The sequence below is a fragment of the Neolamprologus multifasciatus genome, chromosome 3 (genome assembly GCF_963576455.1).
Source record: "Neolamprologus multifasciatus chromosome 3, fNeoMul1.2, whole genome shotgun sequence".
Taxonomy (NCBI): Eukaryota; Metazoa; Chordata; class Actinopteri; order Cichliformes; family Cichlidae; genus Neolamprologus; species Neolamprologus multifasciatus.
In genome coordinates, this window is record NC_140441.1 from 11637206 (window position 1) to 11649259 (window position 12054).

The following is a 12054-nucleotide window of genomic DNA, read 5'->3' on the forward strand; positions in this document are numbered from 1 at the left end:
CTCTCTCTCTCTGTGCTGTTTTCTGCATTATTCGCTTGCTTGTTACGCACAAGTCTACCGTTGTTTACAGCGCTGTCGGCCGACGTTTTTTTTCTTCTTCATTTTATATACTTCTGAAAAGAAAACCTAATTTCTGCCGTTCAAATTGAACAAATTTAAACTTTTTAAAATTATGCAAAACGCTTAGCCATGTCTCTAATAAAACCGCTGTAACTTCAGAAGTAATGTTCATGTGTCGATTAATGGTTTTCTTTCGTTTTTGATATTTTTATAAAATCCAGAACAGGAAAATCGCCTTCATGTTTTTCTGTGTTTTATCTTCAGCTACTTTGACGCAAAGGCATCTGCTGTGATGCTCACACCTTTGATAAAGTCTTGCGTGTGTCAGCTTCCTTTTTATAGATACAAAAATATGTAAATGTACTGATCTGAATTATAATATTTCTGACTGTCAAAATTTCCCAGATTCAAATCAAAGTGAATCGAATCGAATTAAATCGAATCGTGGATCGAATCAATTCGGGACCTTGTGAATCGGAATTGAATCGATTCTAGGAATCAGTGATGATACCCAGCCCTAGTTACCAGCGTACACTTCTTATACAAATGAAGCCGGTGCAGAGGTGCTATTTGAGGACAGGTACACTTATTATGTACATAAAAGATGGATGTAGTCATAGACGCCAGCTTACCGACCAGCTTGGGGCTTTGAAACCAGAAGTGCTGAACAAATGGTGTATCTCACGTTTATAGCGATGAAACTAAATGGTCCTTTTCTCATAAACTGAAGCACATCTGGATTTCTTTGGCATCCAGAATAGTCACTCACTGCTGCGCATTAAAGAGAATGCAGGTTTACTGCAGTTAAAGCTTCGTTATTACGTTATTACTTTTTAGACTCCCAGTTTAGGATGCAAAACTTTCTCCCATCTCCCACCCCATGCAGGAGACTGTGACAGCACTGAGCAGCTCCTTCAGTGGCAGGCTGCGGCACCCACGGTGTGGGATGGAGAGATTTCTCAGGTCATTCCTCCCCACTGCTGTCAGACTCCACAATAAAGACTTCGCAACTGACAACGTTGTATTTTACTCAGTTGTATATAGTATTTTTATTCTATTATATATAGTATTTTATTTTTATTTTATTCTATTCTATTGTGTACAGTATCTTATTCTTATCATCTTATCCTATTCTAGTGGGGTTTTTTTAAATTATTGCTACATAACTTTGCATTTGCATCTTATCTTATCTTATCTTTACAGCAGAAACACACCTGTGGAGCCTAGCAACAAAATCTAGCTAATTTCTCTGTATTGGGCACAGACAGTTCAGATGTAGCTTCTGAGTCTGGAGAGGCGACACCTGGAGGTGCAAAAAGTCTGTAAACCCCTTCCTGATGAGCTCATGTGTTTACAGACACATTTCGGATCGTGTTGAATAAAAAAATTAAGACAGTTTTGTAAATCTTGGTTGTGCTATGTAGCAGAAAGGAGGTTTAAATGGGGCGTGCTCATTGTGATTCACAGATTTTTAGCTGTCCCGGCGCTTAGCATGTCATGCTAACCAAACATGCTAAAACCCATGGGCTACATCACAGTAGCTATATCTATTTAAATATATATATATATATATATATATATATATATATATATATATATTTTTTTTTTTTTTTTTTTTTTTTCTGTATGTGTGACCAGAGATGGGCAGTTACTGTAATCTGATTACTTTTTTCATGTAACGAGTAAAGTAAGGGATTACTATTGCAAAAACGGTAATTAGATTACCGTTACTTTCCCATAGAAACGCTGCGTTACGAAAACCGTGATTTTTTGCGAGAATGTCTCATGACAGTGACGTAAGCGAGTGCGACGTTCGTGACAACAGCTGTGCGCAGATCAACAATGGATAATATATCGAGTGCGGGAGAGAGTATGAGCGTGCAGCGTTTAAAGCGTGGAAGTACTGACCTTACTTTATGTTTGATTCCATAAAAAGTGACAAAAACATTAGTGTCTGCTGTGCGTGGGAAGAAAACTTCTTTTTAAAGCAAAAAAAACCCCCTAAACTTCCAAGCTAGCACCGAGTGCGCTACCACGTAATGGGAAATTCGCAGAGAAGTTGCCGTATCCTTCCACTGACCGCTGCGGCACACCTGCACCAGGGTAAACCTCCGCCTGCCCTACTCCTGCTTTACAGGTGAAAATAGAGCAACAGGACCGCTAGTCTTTGACTTTATTTATTTTCTGCTGTGTTTTACTTGTATCTATTTGAAAGAGTGAGTGTAGCACAAAAAAATATTTTATTTTATGTGCTGGAATGTGCAGAAAATAGGTTTAAATATTAAACAAATTTCTTCCAGTCAGAGAATGTTGTATATAATTACATTTTTGCTTGATGCATAAAGTTAAAAGATTAAAACTAACAAAACAAGTTTTAAAAAGAGACTTTTCCATCTGATTACATTTTGTATGATGGATTATGCAGAAAAAGTAGAATTGGGCTGAAAGATCTATCACTTTATCACCTATTCAGGTTGTAAAGCGTGTTTTAAAAAAGTAACTAAGTAACTAAGTAATTAATTACTTTTGAAAATAAGTAATCAGTAAAGTAACGGGATTACTTTTTTGGGGAAGTAATCGGTAATTAGTTACTGATTACTTTTTTCAAGTAACTTGACCAACACTGTGTGTGACAACTTGTTATTGCTTCTAACATGCAAGTCCATTGTTACCGTCTCCATTTCTTATGCTTTCTTATCTGTTTGACTTCTTATCTGCACTGGCCTTCTTTTAGCCTTGCCTTATAAAAACCTTGATGAAAGCACCTCTGTGAATGCAGTGAATAAAGTTTGAAGTCTCAGTGCATCTGCTCTCATTTTTCTGTCTGACACCCCTTAGGTTTAAAAAGGGCTTATTGAGGAACAGCAAAGGCTTATGATAAATATTAGACACGAATCACATTTTAAAATCTGACTTTATATATGTCTTTAATATATACAGGTCTATATACATATATAGATATAGATATGTATAGATATATGTCTATAAAATCATGTTTGGTGTAATAGGAGTTTGCGTCAAGTCATCGTCAAGCCACATATGAAATTCTGGGAACAAACACTGAATAATTTTATCTTTTCTGGCCTGAAAAATGTCAAATGTAAAATGAATTTCAGCCCAAATAGCCTAATGGAAATGGAAATGGAAAAAAAAAAATACTCATCAGTCTTTGAAAAAACTCATAATGTTCAAACTCTACTGCACGCCAATTTTATCTGCCATCATATTTCTTTGTGATGGGGGAACAGGAATTAAGTATTGAATTAGAGTAAGCATATTAAAAGGATAAGAGCATCACTACAAGTCAGACAAAATTGTCCAGTGATGAGGAAAGAAATGGACAGAGGGAGCAGAGACGAGGGAGAAAGGTGAACATCATAAAAATGATGTGCGTCGGCGGTGGGGCTGGCGGGGCGGGTGGGGGGCAAAGAGAAAAGGAGGAGACTGAAGAGGGCTGAATTACCCTGAGTGCCAGGATGAACAAAGGAGAAAGCCCAAGCGGGGGGCCATTCATGGTCTGCTGTTTGGTGAAATAAAATACAAGGATGGAGAACAAGTGAGATGAAGAATTAGGAGGGGTGATCAAACAAGCGGACAGGCAGGGAAATGAGAAGGAAAGCAGAGACAATTCATTATTAAAACAGGCAGGCTGGACAGCCAGAGACTAGATGGATGAAGGGAAAAGAGAAATCGAGTTAGGGGGCGGCGAGAGAGTGAGAGACCTAGGAAATGAAAACAAACAAGCCATCATCCATCCCATCTCTCCATTGTTGCTTAGTTCCCCTTAAAGGTCGGCGTGCTTTTCTTCTAGTAGTGTAGTCAGGAGGAGAGAAGGAGGGAGGGAAGGAGGGAGGGAAGGACAACAAAAAGAGGAAAAAAATTGTGAAGATTTATCTATCGAGGGGAGAAGGAGGAGGAGTGGCAGAGGCGGCGGCGGCGCTTCAGAATTCTTGATCATCGCCACAGCAACCAGTCACCTGGCAACCGGGTACACAATGGCTCCGGTAGCCTTGGCAACAGCATGGTCTCCGTCGGAATACACGGGGAGGATGAAGAGACGCGGGCGGGGAGACAGGTAGACAGATGGAGTGATAGGGAGAGAAGTGTGAGATAGAGGGCAGGAGGGTGAGATTGAGCGATGGAGGGGTGGAGCGGGAGGAGGAGGAGCAGGTGTAAACGCAGAGCTGGTATATCACACCTCAACAGGTGCAGAGGAAGACCAAATGTGTGTAAAGACATAATGAGAAATGTAATGAGCTACTGACCAGGAGAATGGTCCACCATATGTGACTCTACATGAAGGAAGCCCGTGTTTATGTACCTTATTTGCGCGGGCGCGTTCAAATGAGAGGCGAGTGGGTCGTTTTCCCCAACTTGCACGTGCGCACACCTTGTCTTTTTGCAGCAATTTCCTGTTTTGTCTTTCTTTCCCACAATATATACGTCTCACTCTGCTTTGCATCAGTTGCTAGCTTGCCCGTCAGGTTTTAAAATGACTTTAAAGATGAAAGACCCAAACAATCGGGCACAAAGTGCTTCAAGTGCGCTTGAGGAAAAAATGCGTTAACTTGATGAGTCACATGTCAGCCTGAAGCCCCCCCCAAAACAATGACTTATCCATCAAGCTCAGCTTTAGTTCTCTCTGGTAGAACTTAACAATGATTCACACGGACATCGGATGAAAGCAAATGTTGCATATTCATGTAAAAACCACGCACGTGTTTACACAAACACACGCACACTCGAGCGAGCACGCTGTGACGCAACACCAATGCAAACCTTGAAGATAACAAAAGCAAAACGGTGCATCTGAGCACAAATATTCATCGCTCAAGCCAGACCAGACCAGAGCGACACAATCGTGCTCTAAATTAGTTAGTTAGTTTTTAATATGACGCTCAGCACACACCTGATTTAACATTTCAGATAAGACTTATTAAAGCCTCGAGGCCCAACGCACCAGAAATGAAGTTTTTGTCTCTGTGCATGTGTTTGGAAGGGTGAGCGTGATTGACTTTGTGTTTGTATCACCATGTTTGTGTGCGCGTGTCTGTGTGTACTGTAGTACAGCCTATAAGCCCATTAGCCCCAGGTTAAGTGATTTACAGCTTCAGCTTTAAGCCCCTCCGCACAATCTCATCCCCAACGCCCCTGTCTATCTGGCCTCTCTATCTGCCTACCTTATCTGGGAGATTACACACACAGACACACATACACACACAAACCTGTCAGCGTCTTCCTGTAGACACTGTGCCAGACATAACTCTGAAAAGATACATGCTCACGGTGTAGAGAAAACAAATACGAGACAAGAAATGCACTAATCCCAATTATGCAGTCATGTAAAAGAGAGCATCCGAAATAAACTGCTGGCCTTGTTGAACAACGCCTAAAGATAAAGGTGGGATCCTTGAACAACACTATAACAATCTGTTTTCTTTTAATTATTTGTTAAAAAAAATCATTGTATCGTTTATTTTTTGGTGGATAAAGTAAGAACGCCGTGGTCTAGGCTGTCCACCTGTCGCTAACATTAGCAAGCTAAACCTTTTTGACAACTTAATCCTCCAAAGTTCTCTAAGGTGTGAGATCAGCAGACTTTCCGATTCATCCTGAACCTTTGTGCAGGCCGTTCCATAACCCTGCATTTGTTCTATCTCAACCATTCCTCGGAGGATTACCTAACAAACATTTAAGAGCATTCACCTGTTGAAAGGTCCACTTCTGGTTGAAGCAACCCTTCATATTACCTTTGACCTGCTGCAGAATTCATAGTTCATTGTTAAATTGATAACCGCAATTATAATAACACATGTTTTTACGATCAATGGTAAGAACTGATCCTGGGATGCACTTCTTTGAGAACCGAACAGTGGATGTTCGGATGGAACTCGCATAGGCGGCCATATTTAAGCAATCTGCCAGGTGTTTGAAATCTGCCCCACTCACAAATGACTGGATGGGATGATTGATTTTTATTAATTTGTAAAATTTAACATCACAAGTATCCATTACTTTTTTCCATCCTAAATATCTGGAGAGCTCTTTACACCTTGGAATGATGACACCTTACACCTTAATTGAAAAGAGAAGATAGATGTCAGAACTTTAAATAAGAAAGGCTTCACCTCTAAGTAGGGATGCAACAATACCAATTTTTTCAAACCGATACGATACCGATACTTGGATCTGAGTACTTGCCGATACAGAGTACAAAAACCGATACTTCTACCACACACACACACACACACACACACACACACACACACACACACACAAATGCAGACAAGTTTTATTATATTCCCTGCCAATAAAAAATAAAATCTTAATAAAAATGACCACAAAAAAATTTCAAGTGAAAAATAAGCACTTCTGTTAAATTATTGCGGAGTCTCCACATTGTAATTTAACAAAATATCACTGAACTATTGGCACTGTCTCGAGCTTTCAGAATAATAAATAAACACTTCTGTTTATTTATTATATTTCATATCGCAGCTCGAGTATGCTGAGAAGACGGTGCAATCCTATGTTTTCCATGACCGGCATTGGCTGGTCATCCAGAGCGATAAAATGAGTCAGAGCCTCTGTTATTTTAACTGCCTGTGGATTTTCTCTTGACATTTTTCATCGCTTTTCCAAAACCTGAGTTAAAGTTGGCTGTTCCGGTCCACACTGCTGACATTTTGTTTAGCCTAGCTACAGCAGCCTCCAGTTTCTCTTTTTTATCTGGAGCCACCAGTCTCACTCGCCTAACCCTGTGCCTGTTTAGCGCGGGATGTCCCCCTAGTGGCCAATCTAAAAAACTACAACAGAAATGACCAGCCACCCTCTGATTAATGAAATAAGTTGGTATCGGTTAACTTTTACGAGTATGAGTACACACACATTTTACAGTATCGGCCCCGATACCCGATACCAGTATCGGTATCGGTGCATCCCTACCTCTAAGTCCATATGGGATATTTAATGATTAGCACCAGCAGGATAAACTGATTCTAATTTGTACAATTTGAAGATGTGTTAATGTAGGGGTGTTTGCATCAAACTTGGTACCGTGAGAGGCGGATGTTGGCCAATCTGACGCAGGGCTTAATTACTACTAAATGTGATTTTTGAGTCGTGTTTAAAACTGCACATTTGCAGTCACTAAAGAAGGAACGGGCACTAGTTTTTAACATTTTCCTACAGGTCATACACATTTATCCTGATATTAATATCAATAAATAGGGGTTCCTAAACATAGGAATAAAGATGGAAATGATGAAAAAGGCAAGGCAATACTTTACCTCAACAGAACAAATGGGTACACATGCCATTCACACGGACTACTGGTGGACTTTTATGTCAGTCATGCTTCTTTGGATGTAGCATGCTAGTTCATGCATTTATTACTTCCAGGCTGGACTACTGCAATTCATTATTGTCAGGATGTCCTAAAAACTCACTGAAAAGCCTTCAGTTAATCCAAAATGCTGCAGCAAGAGTGCTGACAGGGACTAGAAAGAGAGAGCAGATTTCTCCTGTTTTGGCTTCCCTTCATTGGCTTCCTGTTAAATCCAGAATTGAATTCAAAATCCTGCTCCTCACATACAAGGTCTTAAATAATCAGGCCCCATCTTATCTTAATTACCTTGTAGTACCATATCACCCTATTAGAGCACTTCGCTCCCGCTCTGCAGGCCTACTTGTTGTTCCTAGAGTATTTAAAAGTAGAATGGGAGGGAGAGCCTTCAGTTTTCAGGCCCCTCTTCTGTGGAACCAGCTTCCAGTTGGGATTAGGGAGACAGACACTATCTCTACTTTTAAGATTAGGCTTAAAACTTTCCTTTTTGCTAAAGCATATAGTTAGGGCTGGACCAGGTGACCCTGAATCCTCCCTTAGTTATGCTGCAATAGACGTAGGCTGCCGGGGATTCCCATGATGCATTGAGTTTTTCCTTTCCAGTCACCTTTCTCGCTCACTATGTATTAATAGACCTCTCTGCATCGAATCATATCTGTTATTAACCTCTGTCTCTCTTCCACAGCATGTCTTTATCCTGTCTTCCTTCTCTCACCCCAACCAATCACAGCAGATGGCCCCGCCCCTCCCTGAGCCTGGTTCTGCCGGAGGTTTCTTCCTGTTAAAAGGGAGTTTTTCCTTCCCACTGTCGCCAAAGTGCTTGCTCATAGGGGGTCATATGATTGTTGGGTTTTTCTCTGTATCTATGAAGCGCCTTGAGGCGACTTTTGTTGTGATTTGGCGCTATATAAATAAAATTGAATTTAATTGAATTGAATGTCTGGAAAGATTCCCCTCTTGCACCCTCGATTAAGGGTGTAGAAGGGTAAAGGTGTGCCAGACAGGAAATAAAACCTGCCAACTGTAAAAACATAAACCATCTGGTGAGGAAACGTACACGTTACCTTTGCCATCCTCGATTACGCAGTTTCTATGTACAAATACAGAAAAAGATACTTTATATTTTAATCAATCATCATATAGATGTTGTGAAGTTTAGAGGCTACGTTTCATAAAGACTGACGCAGTCTCCTCGTCGGGGAACAAACGTACAGACGTGCGTGCGATTATTATAGTAAGCTGACGAAATCACAGCAAAATGTCGAATTTAAACGTCCGTTATCGGAGCTTACCACCTTTAATCATCAGGCACAGTTTCAAAGGGTTTCAAAGAAGATCAAGCGATTGCTTGTTCAAATATCCCAAGACAGCCAACAACTTCCACACCTCACTTTTCTACATGTCACATGACCGTACGTGTGCACACACCTTTGCATGCAGCTACTCATTAGACGGTGCCGTGCTCCTGAAGCCGAGCACAAAGGAGGTGTTTCATCTCCTCTGTATGTTTGTTCTCATTGTGAATTCTCTTTGATGCAGGCGTCCTCATCAATGCATGTAATAGCTCTATACACTGTCTCTCTGCGTAATGGTGAGGCTGTGTGTGTTTGTGTTTCAAAGTATCTATGTGTTTGTGACAGAAATAGAAAAGAGGAAAGATATGCTAGATAGAAAGAAAAGAAACGTGTGTCTGCGTGCGTGATCAACCTAATAAACTTCACAGCTGCTCTCTCCCACTGCCACTTTTACGGGAGCAGCGAGCAGCCTCTAACCTCCAAGACAAAAGGAAATGTAGAAAGCAGCTCTAAGGACAGATAAAAGCAAGAGTGGGAAGTGCTAAATGATTGCTAAAGCTCCTGCATCATCCCCCTGCCTCCCCTTCAAACTTGCCTCCCTTACCTCCTCCTCTCCCCCCCGTCTGTCGGGCCCTCATTTTTTATTCTCTATTTCAAAGGGACAAAGAGAGAAAAAAGGGAGAAACCAACAGCAGCAAAGCAGCAACTCCACTTATGAACACGCAGGCATTATAATGGGGTGGCCACAGCGTTGCCACGACAACACGCAGGGAGGGGTATGGTGACACCGAGGCAGAAATGGGAGAAAGAAGAAGGTAGAGTAGGTGGCAATAAAGAGAAAAAGAATGAGAGATGGAGGTTGTTATCTGGGGTGTATTTACCTGGAGCTCTCGTGGCTGTTTGGCAGAAATGTCTTGTCGTCTCGTCACTGATCCTCGGTGTCACTCAGTGACTCGATGTGTTTATCGTACGGGGGACGTTGGATAGAGCACGAGCTCCCTGCTCCAATCTGCACGCAGGTGGTAGAAAAAAACCCACCTGAGCTTTGATTTCCCTCCATTTGCAGAGATATTTTTAGTTTAAATAAGATGTTGTTTATCACGTTGCCTTGTCACAACTCAGAGTTAAGCTGAAATCCCGGCAAATACTTTAATGTGGCACAAAGACACATCTGACAGCATGCACTGACGTTGAATGGAAAATTAGGGGTTGAGATTTTGGTTGCCATTGGTGTTGTTTTGTGGAGTCCCGGCCTAAATAAATCACTGATATCAGTTTACAACGTATTTTAAAACTTCCTATTACAAATTTTCATGCCGCAGTGGTTCTGAAAATTACTGTGAAAAACATGAAATAGTCACGAAAAAGCAATCTCCTTCTTTGAGTACATGAACATAAAGTTCCCCCCTTTTCTTTTCAAAGCAGAATGCATGATTTTGAAACGAATGTAGGAATTAAGTTTCACGCTAGCACGTTGTATGTTCACGCCACCCGAGGCAATGTGCCACCGATGCAACTAAGAAAACGGCTTTGAAAGGGGGCTTAAATTTGCTCAAATCGAAGTCAAAATCAGAGACGAAAAGCAAATGAAACAGAAACCGTGATAAGAAACTTGGTAACACAACGTAACACATTACTGTGTTAATTCAGTAATCACATTACAGTTACGATTTTGTCACTACTTCTTCAGTTATCTGAACAATGGGACAGAAAGGAGACGGAGAGGGGGAAAACCCCATCAAACATGCCTCCTGTTCACTGGTGCTACAATCAGCTGACTTCAATTTATTTGTAGGGATGAGGAAATGCTGGAGTCGTCCAAAAGGCACCAAAGTATAAGAATCCAATTGCAACTGCAAACTGTGTCCAGCGCTGTGTTAGCAGTGCAGTGCAGTTGTTCCTGCAATGTACTCCTAACAGAATATTCTGAATATTGATTTGTAAATAATGGAATTTGAAATAAGGTGGTAGGAACAGAAAAAGTATAAACTTCATCCTACTCTTTTTCGAGAATAAACACAGAGTTATTCATGAAAACTTGATGTTTTCTACATTTTTCTTTTCTCTTGTTATTTTAGTTATATTTACATGTTCGAAATAAAAATGTCTAAAACAGTCAGCATTCTAACACAAAGCCAGCAAAGAACTGGATGTGCAAACCCCAACCAGCTGCCTGATCTTCAGCAGGCAACAAAGGCAGTGATGCAGTGATAGTTCTACAGTAGAATCAATCAATTATGTTATCGGCTTTGTGTTTAAACTTAAATGTTTAAACTTATATGTAGGGATGGGTATCATTAGGTTTTATCCGATACCGGTGCCAAACCGGTACTTTTGAAACGGTGCCGGTGCTTAAACGGTGCTCAAACCGGTGCTTAAAGAATGGAGAACACAAAATTGGTCCAAAAACCTCTCATGTTCAGCTGTTTTTTTTGTAAAAAGATAACAATGTTAGCCTTTTCTGCAGCTATGGGGCATATATGGTATCACTCTTGGCTGGAAGCAGTGCTTAAACAATGGAAAAAGCACAAACTTTGTCCAAAAACCTCTCATGTTTAGCTGTTTTCCACTTTTTCTTTGGTCATTTGAGCCTTTTTGGCCAGGGTGAAGGGAGCATCTGCCATCAAACAAGAAGACAACCGCCTGTAACTACGACGGTGTTTGCTAGTTCACCTTACATGCATTAATGTAATAACGTGGTTAGCCTACTCAACGTAAATTACACATGAACAACATTAAGCTACTCACGCAGAGAAGAACGGCTGCTGCTGCCATCATCATCCTCATCATTTCTGCTACACTGGCAGGGCTAGGGGCCAGGACTCTCCTCTTCGGTTTTTTGCGGGATGTTGCAAACTCCGGGTCCGATAACAGGCACCACACCCGCAGTAGATGTGCTCGGTGTGAGGTCTCGCAGCAAGCTATCAAATATGGCGCATTTCTCGGCTTTAAAAAAAAAATACGCTATGCGTCGCCAGGTGTTTCATCGGATTTGAGGTGTTACCTCCTTTGACAGTATCACAGTATCAGCTTAAAGCACTTGTTGCAGGCTGCTGAGTTTGCATATTTTGCTGTGAAGTACAGCCAGACTTTTGCCCGCTTCGCCTTGGGCATTTTAATCTGTAGCTCTGCTCTAAAAGAACGTACGTACCTGGACCCGCCTACTATCCTCGGAAACGTAAAATGATTGGCTAGAATTGAAAGTGCATCACAGCTCAGGAAAAAAATAAAGCACCGAAATGTGCGCTGCTTTTCGGTCTGGTTACTACCGTTTATGTCAGAACCGGTGCCATCATGGCAACGGATACCGGTACCCATCCCTACTTATATGTAGTTCCTCTTTAGGATAGGGAT

The 12054-nt window shown here is 41.2% G+C and overlaps 1 long non-coding RNA gene across 1 annotated transcript; it reads right to left on the minus strand.

Annotated features, from left to right (window-relative positions):
- Window positions 1-5514: 5514 nt before the first annotated feature.
- Window positions 5515-10830, minus strand: LOC146521617 (uncharacterized). Its single transcript, XR_014873302.1, has 2 exons — window positions 7006-10830; window positions 5515-6188 (listed from the first exon to the last, which is right to left on the minus strand). It is a non-coding gene; the product is annotated as an uncharacterized LOC146521617 (long non-coding RNA).
- Window positions 10831-12054: the final 1224 nt, after the last annotated feature.